Source organism: Castor canadensis, chromosome 15 (genome assembly GCF_047511655.1).
Source record: "Castor canadensis chromosome 15, mCasCan1.hap1v2, whole genome shotgun sequence".
Taxonomy (NCBI): Eukaryota; Metazoa; Chordata; class Mammalia; order Rodentia; family Castoridae; genus Castor; species Castor canadensis.
In genome coordinates, this window is record NC_133400.1 from 44878666 (window position 1) to 44897694 (window position 19029).

Below are 19029 nucleotides of genomic sequence, written 5' to 3' on the forward strand. Positions count from 1 at the left end.
TAACATCAAGTATACAGTAATTATTTTTTATTTTTACTGAATGAATGAAAGGCCAAATATAAAATTGTTCACTCAATCCCTTGGAGGAATTGAGCTCTGGGACCAAAAATGAAGAGCCACAAATAAGGGATAATGGAACAATATTAGAAATAGCAGCATTAGGAACACTAGGAATGATACTATGATTAAGGAAAATTGCTTTTGAGGAATCAATGCCAGACTTTGAACTCAGGACTTTGCACTTTCTCGGCAGGTGCTTTACCACCTGAGCTATATATATAGCCCTTTTCGCTATTGTTGTTTTGATGATAGGGTTCACTTTTTTCCTAAGCTAGTCAAGACTGTGATCATTCTATTTTGCACTTCCCAGTGTCACTGGGATGACAGGCATGTGTCACAACACCCAACTTTCATCATTGATATGGTGTTTCACAAACTTTTTTTTTGCCTAAGCTGGCCTTGAATCATGATCCTCCCAATGTCAGCCTCCCAAGTATTTAGGATGCTAGGATTACAGGTGTGAGACACAGCACCCAGCTTAGGGAAACTGTTTTGATGCTGAAAAGAATTTGTATCAAAAAAGGCCAAATAAACAAAGATGGAGAATAAATCAGTGGTTCCCACATGGTATGAGGGCATGGGGAGATGGAAATCAGGGATTCAAGTAGCAGATATATAGTATGTACAAATTTAGAGATCTAATGTAGAGCATAAGGACTTTAGTTATCAAAACTATTGTATTAGGAATTTTCATGATCAATTTTAGCTGCTCTTACCACAAAAAATAGGTATGTTAGATGATAGGTGTGTCACCTGCTTCATTGTAGTAAACACCTTTGTACCTATATGTGTCCCACAGCATCATATCATAAATCTCAAGTCTATACAATATACCTTAGGTTTTTTTAATTTTACAGTATTAACTATTTTGAGCAAAAACCTCCAAAGAGCAATTATAACCAAAACATAATTTTAAGATATTCACCACTACTTAAACTCTTTGAGAAAAATGAATTTGACTTGGCAGATTGCTTTTCTACCTACCGTTTTTTCAATAAGAATTTTGAGGAAACATTGATAGAAAATGAAAGCATGAATGAGTATATAAGAATCATATCTCTCCAAGGTTTCATCAGATATACAACCATGTAAATAAATTACATATAAACAATTTATATACACATTAATATAATTTATTTTGAAACTATAGTATGGATATATATGTTGGAGTTCAGAAAAGGCTATGCTATATAAAGTAAAAGGAATATTCTGATAATCATAATAGATATTAAAAAGGTATGAACTGAAAAGACATATACTAACTCAGATTTATTTAAAACATAGTTATTTTTGAGGATGATATAACAATTCCAATATTTAAAAGCTATATTCATTCATAAGAACAATATCTGTGTGAAATAAACTTTTGAGATGGGCTTTGTGTAATAAATTCATGTCTAACAATTATGTGGTCAGTTTTTCTCCAGAGGAAAGCAGACATCAAAATAGGAAACCTAACTGTTTGGCCTTTACATAGTTTTAATGCCCATGGTAATATGAATGGTAAAGTACAAATTGTGTAACGAAAACTTGGTTTTGAATAATTACACTGTACTTTAGTCTCTACTTTTCTTAAGTAAACTCTAGTTGCTAGAGTTTTTCAACCTGCACCCAGTGACCATTTCCACAGATGCCCATCCAATCGCAAATGCTGATGCCACCAGAAAAGATAGTCAATAGTCATCAGACTTCCCCCTACTGAACCTCTCCACCCAGGACTGTCTCTGACACCTGGAATCAGCTTGAAGGCATTCTCCAGGTACTCATCTTCTGTAATGGGGCATCCACCTAACATCAGATTCAGAGTGAAATCCCACACAACGTGTATAAAGTCTCTGAAGAAACTAACAAACTCTGAGGAATCTTCTACTCCATCAGGATTTTGAGGAGGACTTTGCTCTGATTAGTTCTGTGAACTCCATTACATAACTAGAACTTGACTAAGGAAAAGGAAATTTGTACCCACTACTCCAATCATTCTCTTATTAAAAAATTATTACAATCACAGTCTTTTAACCTAGACCTCCTCTGAGCCACCAAAGGCAACTAAGTGACAGAAAAAGAGAAATGGACAAGGAGTCCAAGATGGCAGCTAGAGGGAGGAAGCAGAAAGCAAGCCTCCTACAGTGAAATCTTGGAGAGACACCAGAGACACACTATGCAGGCATAATCACTGAGAAAAGGCATAACTTTGACCCCTCCACACCTCCAGCCAGCACAGAGAATCTCCACTTCACGTTAAACAGAGAAACCAGGAGGGCCCCCGGGCTGCCAGTCACCCATGCCCAGACAGCTTGGGAAGACGCAGACCAGGTGAGCTTCGTGGTACCGCAGTACTCCCACAGACAAGCCTGGGCCAGAGCAGCATAGCCCCCTGGACAGACTAACCTGCACCTGGGGAAAAAAGAGAACTGACTAATAAGCAATAAGAACAATAAAGACATGCGGGAAAAGGGTGGGGTGCACTGAGCGCTGAAGACTGGGGGAAGGGAATCCTTCCCGGGACTGTAAAAATACAAGCCGGGTGGGCAGGAGAGGCTCTGGTGGGAGCAGGGGCATGCTCAGCAACCAGAAGTGGGAAAGCTGGTGAGAGTGGCGGAGGGAGGAAAACTCCACAGGAGAGGAGGGAAGACCCACTTCCCATGTGAACTGTAAACAAACATGGCAGCTGGCAGGAGCATCAGCACTGCCCAGCAGGAAAGCTTGTGAAAGTGGCAGTGGGAAGAGAACTGCACAGGAGAGGGGGGAAGACCCACCTCCTACATGAACTGTAAATAAACACGCAGGCCCAAGAACACAGGTGCACTGTTACCTTTCCCAGTGTGCTTGCAAAGGGGAAAGCTTGTACCAGAGGTTCACGCACAGGAGAAATCTGAGCAAACAAAGCCTGCAGGGCAAGGTGAGTGCTAAGCTCACCCCTGAGATCTGCATAAATAATGCCTCCAGCAACAGCAGGCTGACAGCAGTGGGCAGGCAAGCCACAGCTGCAGATATCATTCTCAGAACTGTCTCCAGACTCTTTTTTTTTCTTTGTCTCCCTACCTTTGATGAGAGAACAACCGAGTTACACCTGTAAGATGAAAAACTTACTGAAACTGTATTGCATTTGACTTGGGACACTTGGTGGTTTTTTTTTTTTTTTGTGCGTGCGTGTGTAGTTTTGTTCTACTTTATGCGTCCCCTTTGATGAGACAACTACAGAACAACATATAAGGCACCATCTCCAGGATTGGAGACTGAGACAGACACCCAAATTATTAACACTGAAACTTCATTGCATTTGAACTTGGAGGTTTTTTGGTTTTTTGGTTTTATTTAAATTTTCTATTTTTTCATTTTCTTTTAATATATTTTTATATATAGATTTTTCTTTCATTTACCTATTTTTTATTTTTATTCTTATTTTTTTTATTTTTGATTTTCAATAATCTCTCTGTCTTTCTAATGTCTGTTCAGCTTACTGCTGATTAGTACACTAAAGCTCCCTGTTTATACCTTTGAAACCTTCTTGTCTAATACCTTGTTCTGTTTTCTCCTTCCAGTCTGTGTATTTGTTTTTCCCATTTCCTTAACTTCTTGCTTTCCATCTCAGCTCACCCATCCATTCTAAATATTACCGTTGTTATTATTACAAGCTAGAAAATACTTAATTGTACACAGTACAGGGACAGTTACAACACCAAAGACAATGACGGAAAGACAGAAAAAACAGGGAAACCAGTTTCCCCACAGCAAAAAATTTAGTACAGGAACCAGAGGGGAATGAAGAAAACAGGTACTCAGATCCATACTCCACCAAATGAAGATAAACTATGCCAAAGGACCCAATGAAGCCCACAAGAATAATTTAAAAGAAGACATACTACAGGTGCTCAATGAGAATTTTATAGAGATGATACTGGATATGGTCAACAAAATGTACAGGAGACACTCAAGATATTCCAAGACAACAAAAATAGAGAATTTGAAAAAGCAAAAGAAGAAATAAAGGAAACCATAGAAGCACTGTATAAATACCAAAGTGAAAGAGAGAACACAATGAATAAACAGATAAATGAACTCAGGACAAAAATAGAAAACATTAAAGAGGAAACCAGCCAGGATATGGAAACCTCAGAAAAAAGAATGAAACAGAACTGCAAAACAAAACGGAAGGCCAATCCAGCGGAATAGAACAAACAGATGACAGAATCTCAGAACTTGAAGATGAAATGGTAATTAAAGGAAAAACCGAAGAACTATTAATTAAACAACTCAAGAACTGTGAAAAGAAAATGCAAGAACTCACCAACTCCATCAAAAGACCAAACTTGAGAATCATGGGCATTGAAGAAAGAGAAGAGGTGCAAGCAAAGGGAATGCGTAATATATTTAACAAAATAATAACAGAAAATTTCCCAAATGTAGAGAAAGATATTCCCATACAGATGCAAGAGGCCTCCAGGACATCAAACAGACCACATCAGAATAGAACTACCTAATGACATATCATCATTAAAATAAGTTCAGAAACTAAGGAAAGAATATTGAAGGCTGTAAGAGAGAAAAAACAAATAACATACAAAGGTAAGCCCATCAAAATCACAGCAGACTTCTCAACAGAAACATTAACAGTAAGAAGAGCATGGGGTGAGATCTTCTGGGCACTGAATGAAAATAACTTCAACCCCAGGATACTCTACTCAGCAAAACTATCATTCAAAATAGATGGAGCAATAAAAGTCTTCCATGATAAGCAGAAACTAAAACAATATGTGACCACAAAGCCACCACTACAAAAGATTCTTCAAGGGATTCTGTACACAGAAAGTGAAACCCAACATAACCATGAAAAGACAGGCAGCACAAAATTACAGGAAAAGAAAAAACAAGAAAGTACAGAGTAACCTCAACTTAGGTACACACAATCAAACCTTCAAACAACTAAGACAACTAAATGACAAGAATCACCACATACCTATCAGTACTAATGCTTAATCTTAACAGACATAATTCACCCATCAAAAGGCACTGTTTGATGAAATGGATTAAAAAGGAAGATCCAACAATTTGTTGCTTACAGGAGACCCATCTTACCGACAGAAATAAGCATAGGCTTAGGATGAAAGGCTGGAAGAAGATTTACCAAGCCAATGGCCCCCGAAAACAGACAGGAGTAGCAATACTTATCTCTGAGAAAGTATACTTCAAACCTACATTGATCAAATGAGATAAAAAGGACATTGGATACTAAAGAGAACACCCACAGAGTGGGAACAAATATTGTACCATTTACATATCAGACAAAGGACTGATAACCAGAATATATAGGTAACTTAAAAAACTAAATTCTTCCAAAACTAATGCACCAATAAAGAAATGGGCAAGTGAATTAAACAGAACTTTCTCAAAAGAAGAAATTCAAATGGCCAAAAAACACATGAAAAAATGCTCACCATCTCTAGCAAAAAAGGAAATGCAAATTAAAACCACACTAAGATTCCACCTCACCACTATTCGAATAGCCATCATTAGCAACACCACCACCAACAGGTGTTGGTGAGGATGCAGGGAAAAAGGAACCCTTTCACACTATTGGTGGGAATGTAAACTAGTACAACCACTCTGGAAAAAAATTTGGAGGCTACTTAAAAAGCTAGACATTGATCTACCATTTGATCCAGCAATACCACTCTTGGAGATATACCCAAAAGACTGCGACACAGGTTACTCCAGAGGCACCTGCACACCCATGTTTATTGCGGCACTATTCACAATAGCCAAGTTATGGAAACAACCAAGATGCTCCACTACTGACGAATGGATCAAGAAAATGTGGTATCTATACACAATGGAATTTTATGCAGCCATGAAGAAGAATGAAATGTTATCATTCACTGGTAAATGGATGGAATTGGAAAACATCATGTTGAGTGAGGTTAGCCTGGTCCAAAAGACCAAAAATTGTATGTTGTCCCACATATGCAGACATTAGATCAAGGGCAAACACAACAAGGGGATTGGACTTTGAGCACAAGATAAAAGCAAGAGCACACAAGGGAGGTGTGAGGATAGGTAAGACACCTAAAAAATTAGCTAGCATTTGTTGCCCTCAACACAGAGAAACTAAAGCAGATACCTTAAAAGCAACTGAGGCCAATAGGAGAAGGGGACCAGGAACTAGAGAAAAGGTGAGATCAAAAAGAATTAACCTAGAAGGTAACACATATGCACAGGAAATTAATGTGAGCCAACTGCCTGTATAGCTATCCTTATCTCAACCAGAAAAAACCCTTGTCCCTTCCTATTATTGCTTATACTCTCTCTTCAGGAAAATTAGAGATAAGGGCAAAATAGGTTCTACCAGGTATCGAGGGGGTAGGGGGGAAGAGGGAGGAGGCGGAGTGGGTGGAAAGGGAAGGGGTGTGGGCAGGGGGGATAAATGACCCAAGCATTGTATGCATATATGAATAATAAAAAAATTAAAATTAAAAATTAAGAAAAAAAAAGAAATGGGCAACTGAACTAATCAGAACTTTCTCAAAAGAAGACATTCAAATGGCCAAAAGCACATGAAAAATGCTCACAATCTCTAGCCATAAAAGAAATGCAAATCAAAACCACACTAAGATTCCACCTCACCCTTGTTAGAATTATCATCATCAAAAACACCAACAACAACAGGGAAAAAGGAACTCTCTTACACTGCTGGTGGGAATGCAAGCTAGTGCAACCACTCTGGAAAAAAATTTTGGAGGCTTCTTAAAAATTTAAACATAGATCTGCCATATGATCTAGCAATTCCACTCTTGGGGACATACCCAAAAGACTGTGACACAGGTTACTCCAGAGGCACCTGGACACCCATGTTTATTGCAGCACTATTCACAATAGCCAAGTTATGGAAACAGCTAAGATGCCCCACTACCAACGAATGGATCAAGAAAATGTGGTATTTATACACAATGTAATTTTACTCAACCATGAGGAAGAATGAAGTCTTATCATTGCAACTAAATGGATGGAACTGGAGAACATCATTCTGAGTGAGGTCAGCCACGCTCAGAAGACCAAAAGTCGTATGTTCTCCCTCATATGTGGACTTTAGATCTAGGGCAAATACAGCAATGTGGTTGGACTTGGATCACATGACAAGGGGAGAACATATACAGGAGGTATGGGGATAGGTAGAAAACCCAAAACATGAAAGTGTTTGATGTCCCCACTCCAGAGGAGCTAATACAGAAAACTTAAAGTGACAGAGATCAACACCAGAAGGGGATCAGTAATCAGTGTTAAGATCAGTAAGAGATGAATCAACTTGTGTTGTAACACATTTGTACATGGAAGCAATGCTAGAAATCTCTCTGCATAGCTATCCTTAACTCAACTAGCAAAAACACTTTGTCTTTATTATTATGCTTGTGTCTTCTCTTCAACAAAATTAGAGATAAGGGCAGAACAGATTCTGCCTGGAAGCTACGAGAAGTTGGGGGGGAGAAGGCTGGGCTGGGGGGGTAGGGGAGAGCAAGTATGCACATGTGAATAAATGAATAAAAAAATTAGAAGTGTATCAATAAAGAATAAAGCTAAGAAAGTTGGAAAATATTGTTTGTGAAGGCTCCCTGGCAGTCATGGCTGACCATTAAAGAATTGATAGAATATAGACTTGAGGAATAAAGGTAAGACCCACAGAAATGAAATTAGAGATTACAGGTTCAGGGTCTCTGCAAAAAAATCGTAATTTGTGTTGAGTGAGCAGAAGGTTGGTGCAATAAAGAATGCTGGGACTGGCTGATGAATTTTATTGAAGACCACAAATGTGTTTTTATAAATTATAGCATTGTCTACATTACAGAATAATTCAAAAAATATTTCTAATATAAGGAGAATATAAATCTGATACCCTGAACAAAAGTGAATACTGAGATTTATGCTTAGAAAATTGTATATGAGAGTTTAAGTATAAGGAGAATAACCTATTCATTTTCTTTTTTTTTTTCCATTTATTTTTTTTTCTTTTATTATTCATATGTGCATACAAGGCTTGGGTCATTTCTCCACCCTGCCCCCACCCCCTCCCTTACCACCCACTCTGCCCCCTCCCGCTACCTCCCCACCCCCTCAACACCCAGCAGAAACTATTTTGCCCTTATTTCTAATTTTGTTGTAGAGAGAGTATAAGCAATAATAGGAAGGACCAAGGGTTTTTGCTGGTTGAGATAAGGATAGCTATACAGGGCATTGACTCACATTGATTTCCTGTCCGTGTGGGTTACCTTCTAGGTTAATTCTTTTTGATCTCACCTTTTCTCTAGTTCCTGGTCCCCTTTTCCTATTGGCCTCAGTTGCTTTTAAGGTATCTGCTTTAGTTTCTCTGCATTAGGGCAACAAATGCTAGCTAATTTTCTAGGTGTCTTACCTATCCTCACCCCTCCCTTCTGTGCTCTTGCTTTTATCATGTGCTCAAAGTCCAATCCCATTGTTTTGTTTTCACTTCATCTAATGTCCACATATGAGGGAGAACATATGATTTTTGATCATTTGGGCCAGGCTGACCTCACTCAGAATGATGTTCTCCAATTCCATCCATTTACCAGGGAATGATAACATTTCATTCTTCTTCATGGCTGCATAAAATTCCATTGTGTATAGATACCACCTTTTCTTAATCCATTCGTCAGTGGTGGGGCATCTTGACTGTTTCCATAACTTGTAATTGTGAATAGTGCTGCAATAAACATGGGTGTACAGGTGCCTCTGGAGTAACCTGTGTCACAGTCTTTTGGGTATATCTCCAAGAGTGATATTGCAGAATCAAATGGTAGATCAAGACTACCTTTTTAAGTAGCCTCCAAATTTTTTTCCAGAGTGGTTGAACTAGTTTACATTCCCACCAATAGTGTGAAAGGGTTCCTTTTTCCCTGCATCCTCGCCAACACCTGTTGGTGGTGGTGTTGCTGATGATGGCTATTCTAACAGGGGTGAGGTGGAATCTTAGTGTGGTTTTAATTTGCATTTCCTTTATTGCTAGGGATGGTGAGCATTTTTTCATGTGTTTTTTGGCCATTTGAATTTCTTCTTTTGAGAAAGTTCTGTTTAGTTCACTTGCCCATTTCTTTATTGGTTCATTAGTTTTGGGAGAATTTAGTTTTTTAAGTTCCCTATATATTCTGGTTATCAGTCCTTTGTCTGATGTATAGTTGCCAAATATTTTCTCCCACTCTGTGGGTGGTCTCTTCAGTTTAGAGACCATTTCTTTTAATGAACAGAAGTTTTTTAGCTTTATAAGGTCCCATTTATCTATGCTATCTTTTAGTTTTTGTGCTGCAGGGCTTTCATTGAGAAAGTTACTTATACCTACTAACTCCAAAGTATTTCAAACTCTTTCCTGTATCAACTTTAGACTTTGGGGTCTGATATTAAGATCTTTGACCCATTTTGAATTAATCTTTGTATAGGGTGATATACATGGATCTAGTTTCAGTTTTTTGCAGACTGCTAACCAGTTTTCCCAGCAATTTTTGTTGAAGAGGCTGCTATTACTCCATCGTATATTTTTAGCTCCTTTGTCAAAGACAAGCTTTTTATAGTTGTGAGGCTTCATATCTGGGTCCTCTATTCTGTTCCACTGGTCTTCATGTCTGCTTTTGTGCCAGTACCATGCTGTTTTTATTGTTATTGCTTTGTAATATAGTTTGAAGTCAGGTATTGTGATACCTCCTTCATTGTTCTTTTGACTGAGTATTGCCTTGGGTATTTGTGGCCTCTTGTGTTTCCGTATAAATTTAACAGTATATTTTTCAGTCTCTTTAATGAATGTCATTGGAATTTTGATGGGAATTGCATTAAATATGTAGATTACTTTTAGGAGTATCGACATTTTTACTATGTTGATTCAACCAATCCATGAGCATGGGAGATCTCTCCACTTTCTATAGTCTTCCTCAATCTCTTTCTTCAGAAGTGTATAGTTTTCCTTGTAGAGGTCTTTCACATCTTTTGTTAGGTTCATACCTAGGTATTTAATTTTTTAAGCTATTGTAAATGGAATTGTTTTCATACATTCTTTTTCAGTTTGCTCATTTTTAGTGTATAGAAATGCTAATGATTTTTCTATGTTGATTTTATATCCTGCTACCTCCCTATAGCTATTGATGATGTCTAGAAGCTTCTGAGTAGAGTTTTTTGGGTCTTTAAGGTAAAGGATCATGTCATCTGCAAATAGGGATATTTTGACAGCATCTTTACCTATTTGTATTCCTTTTATTCCTTCTTCTTGCCTAATTGCTCTGGCTAGGAATTCCAGTACTGTGTTGAATGGGAGTGGAGATAGTGGGCATCCTTGTCTGGTTCCTGATTTTAGAGGGAATGGTTTCAGTTTTTCTCCATTAAGTATAATGCTGGCTGTAGTTTTGTCATATATAGCTTTTATAATGTTGAGGTACTTTCCTTCTATTCCTAGTTTTCTTAGAGATTTTATCATGAAATGATGTTGGATCTTCTCAAAGGCTTTTTCTGCATCTATTGAGATGATCAAGTGGTTTTTGTCTTTGCTTCTGTTAATGTGGTTTATTACATTTATTGATTTTTGTATGTTGAACCACCCCTGCATCCCTGGGATGAAGACTACTTGGTGGTGGTGAATAATCTTTTTGATGTGTTGTTGAATTCAGTTTGCCATTATTTTGTTGAGGATTTTTGCGTCAATGTCCATTAAGGAGATTGGCCTATAGTTTTCCTTTTTGAAGGTGTCTTTGCCTGGTTTTGGGATAAGTGTAATACTGGCTTCATAAAATGTGTTTGGCAGTTTTCCTTCCCTTTCTATTTCGTGGAACAGTTTAAGGAGTGTTGGTATCAGTTCTTCTTTAAAGGTCTGATAGAATTCAGCCAAGAATCTATCAGGTCCTGGAGTTTTCCTTTTGGGGAGACTCTTGATTGCTGCTTGAATTTCATTTTGTGTTATAGGTCTATTCAGGTGATTAATTTCCTCTTGATTCAGTTTTGGATGATCATATGTATCTAGAAATCTGTCCATTTCTTTAAGATTTTCAAATTTATTTGAATAGTTTCTCAAAGTAGTCTCTGATGATTTCCTGGACTTCCATTGTGTTTGTTGTTATTTCCCCTTTTGCATTCCTGATTCTACTAATTTGGGTTTTTTCTCTCCTCATTTTAGTCAGGTTTAGCTGGGGTCTATCGATCTTGTTTATTATGAACCACCTTTTTGTTTCATTAATTCTTTGTATGTTTTTTTTGGTTTCTATTTTGTTGATTTCAGCTCTTATTTTTATTATTTCTCTTCTATTTGTTTTGGGATTTGCTTGTTCTTGTTTTTCTAGGAGTTTGAGATGTATCATTAGGTCATTGATTTGGGATCTTTCAGTCTTTTTAATATATGCACTCATGGCTATCAACTTTCCTCTCAGGACTGCCTTAGTTGTGTCCCATAGGTTCCGGTAGGTTGTGTTTTCATTTTCATTGACATCCAGGAACTTTTTAATTTCCTCTTTTATTTCATCGATGATCCATTCTTCATTAAGTAATGAGTTATTTAGTTTCCAGCTGTTTGCATGTTTTTTGTCTTTACTTTTGTTGTTGAGTTCTACTTTTACTGCATTGTGATCAGATAGTAAGCACGGTATAATTTGTATTTTCTTATATTTGCTGAGACTTGCTTTGTGCCCTAGGATATGATCTATTTTGGAGAAGGTTCCATGGGCTGCTGAGAAGAATATTGTGTAGAAGTGGGATGAAATGTTCTGTAGAAATCTACTAGGTCCATTTGATCTATTGCATATTTTAGATCTTGGATTTCTTTATTGATTTTTTGTTTGGATGACCTATCTATTGATGATAATGGGGTGTTAAAGTCTCCCACAACCACTGTGTTGGTGTTTCTCTATGCTTTTAGGTCTTTCAGGGTATGTTTGATGAAATTGGGTGCATTGACATTGGGTGCATACAGATTGATGATTATTTCCTTTTGGTCTATTTCCCCTTTTATTAGTATGGAATGTCCTTCTTTATCTCATTTGATCAATGTAGGTTTGAAGTCTTCTTTGTCATAGATAAGTATTGCTACTCCTGCCTGTTTTCGGGGACCATTGGCTTGGTAAATCTTCTTCCAGCCTTTCATCCTAAGCCTATGCTTATTTCTGTGGTTGAGATGGGTCTCCTGTAAGCAACAAATTGTTGGATCTTCCTTTTTACTCCATTTTGTCAAGCGGTGCTTTTTGATGGATGAATTAACTCTGTTAACATTAAGTGTTAGTACTGATAGGTATGTGGTGATTCCTGTCATTTAGTTGTCTTAGTTGTTTGAAGGTTTGATTGTGTGTACCTAAGTTGAGGTTACTCTCTACTGTCTTGCTTTTTCTTTTCTTGTGGTTTGGTGCTGCCTGTCTTTTCATGGTTAAGTTGGGTTTCACTTTCTGTGTGCAGAATCCCTTTCCGAATCTTTTGTAGTGGTGGCTTTGTGGTCACATATTGTTTTAGTTTCTGTTTATCATGGAAGACTTTTATTGCTCCATCTATTTTGAATGATAGTTTTGCTGAATAGAGTATCCTGGGGTTGAAGTTATTTTCATTCAGTGCCCAGAAGATCTCACCCCACGCTCTTCTTGCTTTTAATGTTTCTGTTGAGAAGTCTGCTGTGATTTTGATGGGTTTACCTTTGTATGTTACTTGTTTTTAATCTCTTACAGCCTTCAATATTCTTTCCTTAGTTTCTGAACTGTTGTTTTAATGATGATATGTCATGGAGTAGTTCTATTTTGATGTGGTCTGTTTGGTGTCCTGGAGGCCTCTTGCATCTGTATGGGAATATCTTTCTCTAGATTTGGGAAATTTTCTGTTATTATTTTGTTGAATAGATTACGCATTCCCTTCACTTGCACCTCTTCTCCTTCTTCGATGCCCATGATTCTCAAGTTTGGTCTTTTGATGGAGTCAGTGAGTTCTTGCATTTTCTTTTCACAGGTCTTGAGTTGTTTAATTAATAGTTCTTCGGTTTTTCCTTTAATTACCATTTCATCTTCATGTTCTGAGATTCTGTCATCTGTTTGTTCTATTCTGCTGGATTGGCCTTCCATTTTGTTTTGCAGTTCTGTTTCGTTCTTTTTTCTGAGGTTTTCCATATCCTGGCTGTTTTCCTCTTTAATGTTGTCTATTTTTGTCCTGAGTTCATTTATCTGTTTATTCATTGTGTTCTCTCTTTCACTTTGGTGTTTATACAGTGCTTCTATGGTTTCCTTTATTTCTTCTTTTGCTCTTTCAAATTCTCTATTTTTGTTGTCTTGGAATTTCTTGTGTGTCTCCTGTACATTTTGGTTGACCATATCCAGTATCATCTCTATAAAATTCTCATTGAGTACTTGTAGTATGTCTTCTTTTAAATTATTCTTGTGGGCTTCATTGGTTCCTTTGGCATAGTTTATCTTCATTTGTTGGAGTCTGGATCTGAGTTTCTGTTTTCTTCATTCCCCTCTGGTTCCTGTACTAATTTTTTGCTGTGGGGAAACTGGTTTCCCTGTTTTTTCTGTCTTCCCATCATTGTCTTTGGTGTTGTTACTGTCCCTGTAGTGTGTGCAATTAAGTATTTTCTAGCTTGTCGTTATAACAATGGTAATAATTAGAATGGAGCTGAGATGGAAAGCAAGAGGTTAAAGAGAAGGGGAAAACAAATACACAGACAAGAGGGAGAAAGCAGAACAAGGTTTCAGACAAGAAAGTTTCAAAGGTAAAAACAGGGAGCGTTAGGGTACTAATCGACAGGAAGCTGAACATATATTAGAGGGATAGTTAGGATTGAAAATCAGAAATTAAAAAAAATTAAGATAGGAATAAAAATAAAAAATAAGTAAATGAAAGAAATATCTATATATTAAAAATGAATTAAAATAAAATGGAAAATAGAAAGTAAAAAAAAAAAAACCAAAAAACCCTCCAAGTTCAAATGAAATGAAGTTTCCGTCCTTTTTTTTCCTTTTATTATTCATATGTGCATACAAGGCTTGGTTCATTTCTCCCCCCTGCCCCCACCCCCTCCCTGACCACCTACTCCACCCCCTCCCTCTTCCCCCCCAATATCCAGCAGAAACTATTTTGCCCTTATTTCTAATTTTGTTGTAGAGGGAGTATAAGCAATAATAGGAAGGAACAAAGTTTTTTGCTGGTTGAGATAAGGATAGCTATACAGGGCATTGACTCACATTGATTTCCTGTGCATGGGTGTTACCTTCTAGGTTAATTCTTTTTGATCTAACCTTTTCTCTAGTACCTGTTCCCCTTTTCCTATTGGCCCCAGTTGCTTTTAAGGTATCTGCTTTAGTTTCTCTGCGTTAAGGGCTACAAATGCTAGCTAGTTTTTTTGGGTGTCCGTCTCAGTCTCCAATTCTGGAGATAATGCCACAGATATTTTTCTGTAGTTGTCTCATCAAAGTGGATGCATAAAGTATAACAAAACTACACACACACACACAAACCCACCTAAAGTCCCAAGTTCAAGTGCAATACAGTTTCAGTAAGTTTTTCCGCTTGCAGGTGTAATTTGGTTGTTCTCTCATCAAAGGTAGGGAGAAAAAGAACAAAAAAAAAAGAGTCTGGAGACAGTTCTGAGAATGGTATCTGCAGCTGTGGCTTTCCTGCCTGCTGCTGTCAGCCTGCTGTTGCTGGCAGTGTTATTTATGCAGATCTTTGGGGTGAGCTTTGCACTCACCTGGCCCCGCAGGCTTTGTTTGTTCAGAGTTCTCCTGTGTGGGAGCCTCTGCTACAAGCTTTCCCCTTCCAAGCACTGGGAAAGGTGACACTGCACCCGCATTGTCAGGCCTGCATGTTTATTTATGGTTCATGTGGGAGGTGGGTCTTCCCCCCTCTCCTGTGGAGTTTTCCTCCCACTGCCACTTTCACAAGCTTTCCTGCTCCTGCTTACTGGGTGGTGCTGCTGCTCCTGCCAGCCGCCATGTTTGTTTACAGTTCACGTGGGAAGTGAGTCTTCTCTCCTCTCCTGTGGAGTCTTCCTCCCTCCGCCACTCTCACAAGCTTTCCCGTTCCTGGTTGCTGGGTGCACGCCCCCGCTCCCGACACAGGCTCTCTGGCCCGCCCAGCTTGTTTATTTACAGTCCCAGGAAGGGTTCCCTTCCCCCAATCTTCAGCACTCATGGTGCCCCACCCTCTTTCCAGCGTGTCTTATTTGTTCTTATTGCTTATTACTCAGTTTCTCTTTTTTCCCCATGTGGAGGTCAGTCTGTCCAGGGGGCTATGCTCCTCTGGCCCAGACTTGTCTATGGGAGTACCGTGGTACCGCAAAGCTCACCTGGTCTGTGTCTTCCCAAGCCGTCTGGGTGCCAGCGACTGGCGGCCTGGGGGCCCTCCTTGTTTCTCCGTTTAATGTGAAGTGGAGATTCTCTGCACAAGTTGGAGGTGTGGAGGGGTCAAAGTTATGCCTCTTCTCAGAGATTATGCCTGCAAAGTGTGTCTCCACCATCTCTCCAAGATTTCACTATAGGAGGCTTGCTTTCTGCTTCCTCCCTCTAGCCGCCATCTTGAATCTCCCCTATTCATTTTCTATTTCCCCAAATACTAAATTATCAAAAGTAATCAGTTAGGTTTCTCCCTACGTGTAGGACTTATAAAAAACAATACACTACTTAGATAAGGATATAAATATACCAATGACATTACTTGAGAAATGTAAAGAGAAAAATCTGAAAATTCACATGGAATTGCAGAAGACCCTGAATAACCAAACCAATCTTAGTAAGAACAGAGCCAGAGGAATGACACCCTTGTTTTAAGTAAAGTAAATTACCAGGCTACATTCATCAAAACAGTATGAAACCTTAAAAAAAGACCTGAAAGTAAAAGAGGGGATTACTATGACTGGGAAGTCTCTTGGGTGTGGAGAGAAGACTTGATGAATATGGTCAATGCATATGATATGTATGGAAATTACACACTAATCCCATTCATTTGTACAATTAATATGTTTTAATAATTATTTTTAATGTGTGTTAACAAAAATAGGCATATGAACGAATGAAGCTACTGATATTTGACTAGAGTGCCAACACCACACAATGCAAAAAGGATGGTCTCTTCAACAAATTTTCAACTCAAAAAACAAATCACAAAGGTTGACTGAAAATAGATACATAAATGTAGACCTGAAACTGGAACTGATAACCCCACTATTCCATGTATATATAAAGGAAATGAAATAAACTCTTCCAAGAGGCAGGAAGCATTTATCATGAGAATGATACCATGCAAGGGCTCCAGGTGGAGGCAAAGAGGCATCCATGAATGAGACAAAATGGATCTCACCGGTAACTGCAACGTGTGTGTTGAAAGAATGGTGGGGTTCCAATGTTGAAAGAAATCAGAGGATGAACCTTGAGGATGTTATGCTAAGTAAAATAATCCAGACACATAAAGATAATTATATGGTCCTACCATATGAGACAACCATAATAGTCAAATACATACAGACAGAAAATAGAACAGTGATTACCATAACTGGGGCTTTGGAGAAAGAAGAATCATTATTTAAAAGGTACAGAGTTTCATTTTGGAATGATGAAAGTTACTGGAGATGTTTACTGTTGATGTCTAGTGTTCTCCAATTCACAAATTGTATACTTTTTCTTTAAAATTTTAGTGCACCTCAGAATTTTTCCAAACGTTGATGTACATAAGAACCACCCTAAGGAATTGTTAAAACCCAGATTCTCAGGCCTGAGCATCTATATGTTAGCAAGTGCTACAGGCTGACTGATGTTCTATGAAGAACGTGCACACACACACATACACAGGCTTTTGACTATGAAGTTACTTTTAACAAAGGATGTAGAAGCTAAATGTATTTCTACCTATATATTTACAAAGCTCTTACTCTGAGGCTCTCTTGAGTGTGAATACTAGAAAAAATTTTTAAAACACTCATTTAGATTAGAATTGCCTGTAAGATCCTTGGCAGGATGGTCTTGCTCTCTGTAGAGCTCCCACAGGGCCTGATAAGACAAGCTCTTCCCATGCCACTTACTGCTGCCCTGAGTTGAAGTTTCCAGAGCACTGCATCTGAGGGCCTCTGGGTGTCTGGCTGCCACCTCCCAACTGGTACTGGCCAAAAGGGAGAAACTGAGCTTCTCCATAGCTAAAGCCAGCCAGAGACTCCTGCAGGTCAGAAAACAGGTGACCTGCTCTCCTTGCCATTTCCCCAGCTGCCACTTTGAATGAGAAATCAAATCAAGGTCAAGACTAAGTTGCTTGTGAAGAAAAGAATGATTAAAAAAAAATAAAAAGTGCACTTACCTGGAGCAAGTTTTCTCTTGCTCCTGTTACTATCCACCTAGCTGGGGCTAACTGGCAGCAATGGGAGATGCAGAAAGGACAAAGGATAGACAGACAGACATGCAGAAAGTTGGGATCAGGTGTCATTGGAATGAGATGCATAACAGTCTCATTGCTTCTTTTCTCTATCTTTTCTTTAAGGCCTTATTCCTTTACATTTCTTTAAAACCTTGCTTCTAAAGTTTTCTTTTCTATTCTTTAAAGTCTTTCCTTAGACTCACTCTGTCCCATATTTTCTCTTAGCTTTTCTTTAGCTTAGCTTTTCTAAAGCCTAAGTATAAAGTTCTCAGTGCAGACTTGCACTGTCCCATGTTCTCTCTTTACCTTTCTTAAAGTTTCGGCCCTCAGACTTGCAGATAAACAACAGTGGCTGTGTCATTCAGAGGCAGTTCCCTCGCAATCTGCCAACTAATTCTATCAACCCCTCTTTAGTAGTTCCCCTTTGGCAATTCTCCTTCAGCAATTCTTTTCCCTTCAGCAATCTCCCTTCAGCAAAAAAAAAAAAAACCCTTCAGCAATCTCCCTCCAGCAATTTCCCTTCAGTCAAAAAACCCCTCATCAAAAAGCCTTTCAGCGAGTCTTTTAAATCCAGTAGTAAACAAGGAGGTGGAGCAGCAGTTCTCAGGAAGGGGCATGGCACTGAACAAGAGAAACTTGTGTTCTTGCTTCTAAACAACTTAGGAAAAGCAGTTGAGCTGCATCTCGCCTTCTCACTATCTTCTGCAGCTGGGGCTGTGCCAAATCTCAGCCTACAGATTATTTGACACAAACATTTTAGGAGAAGCAGCTACTCTGCATCTTACTCTCATCCTATTCTGTGGCTGGAGCTGTGCCAAACTCAGCCTGCAGAACAGTGAGTACAGCTGTGCTTATGTCCTCATAGACTTCTCCTACTCCGCTCCCCACAGTTATCTGCCCTCTAGATCACAGGTCCAAGAATAGTTCTCAGTTCCTCTCATCCACCTCTTGTACTCCTTCTGATTACCTGCCCCTCCTTTATATAAGCCAAATAAATAACATCCTGCAGCAAAACTGAAATTGAAAGTAAATTAATTCAAAATATTGCTATAAATTAGCAGAGGCAAATTAGCAGAGGCAATTTGAAGTATCTGGTGTGGAGGTCAGACAGGTCAGAAGAACTCCATGGTCAGACCTCAGTAAACATTGTCCTGCCATCTGTCTTTTGTCTCCTCATCCTGGAATACTTCACAGGCTCTGTTTGCCATACATCTCACCATTGGCTTAAATTCCATGGCACACAAGAAAATAAAAAATCCATGGCACAGATAGCAGCAGTTATATAAACCAAGAATACTTCTAGTACATTTCTTGTGAGAATTCTTGGGTATTTTGTTAATGAATAAACTTTTTGATGATTCCATGTCTTATTTGACATTAAAATTTGTTTGCCTGGGTTAATATTAAGTAATAAACTGACAAGTGCATTACATTCTGAATTTTTTCAGCAAATTACTTACATCATAAGAAGAGGAGATAAGGCCGTTTCAGACGTAGTACAAAATTGTGGTTTAACCCACTATTAGTAGTTACTTTTTAAAAATTCAGATTTTTAGAGATGGTGAGCATTTTTTCATGTGTTTTTTGGCCATTTGAATTTCTTCTTTTGAGAAAGTTCTG

At 38.4% G+C, this 19029-nt stretch overlaps 1 pseudogene; it reads right to left on the minus strand.

The window, feature by feature from the left end:
* LOC109680754 (guanylate-binding protein 6-like) overlaps window positions 1-17253 on the minus strand; it is a 29097-nt pseudogene extending 11844 nt beyond the window's left edge.
* Window positions 17254-19029: the final 1776 nt, after the last annotated feature.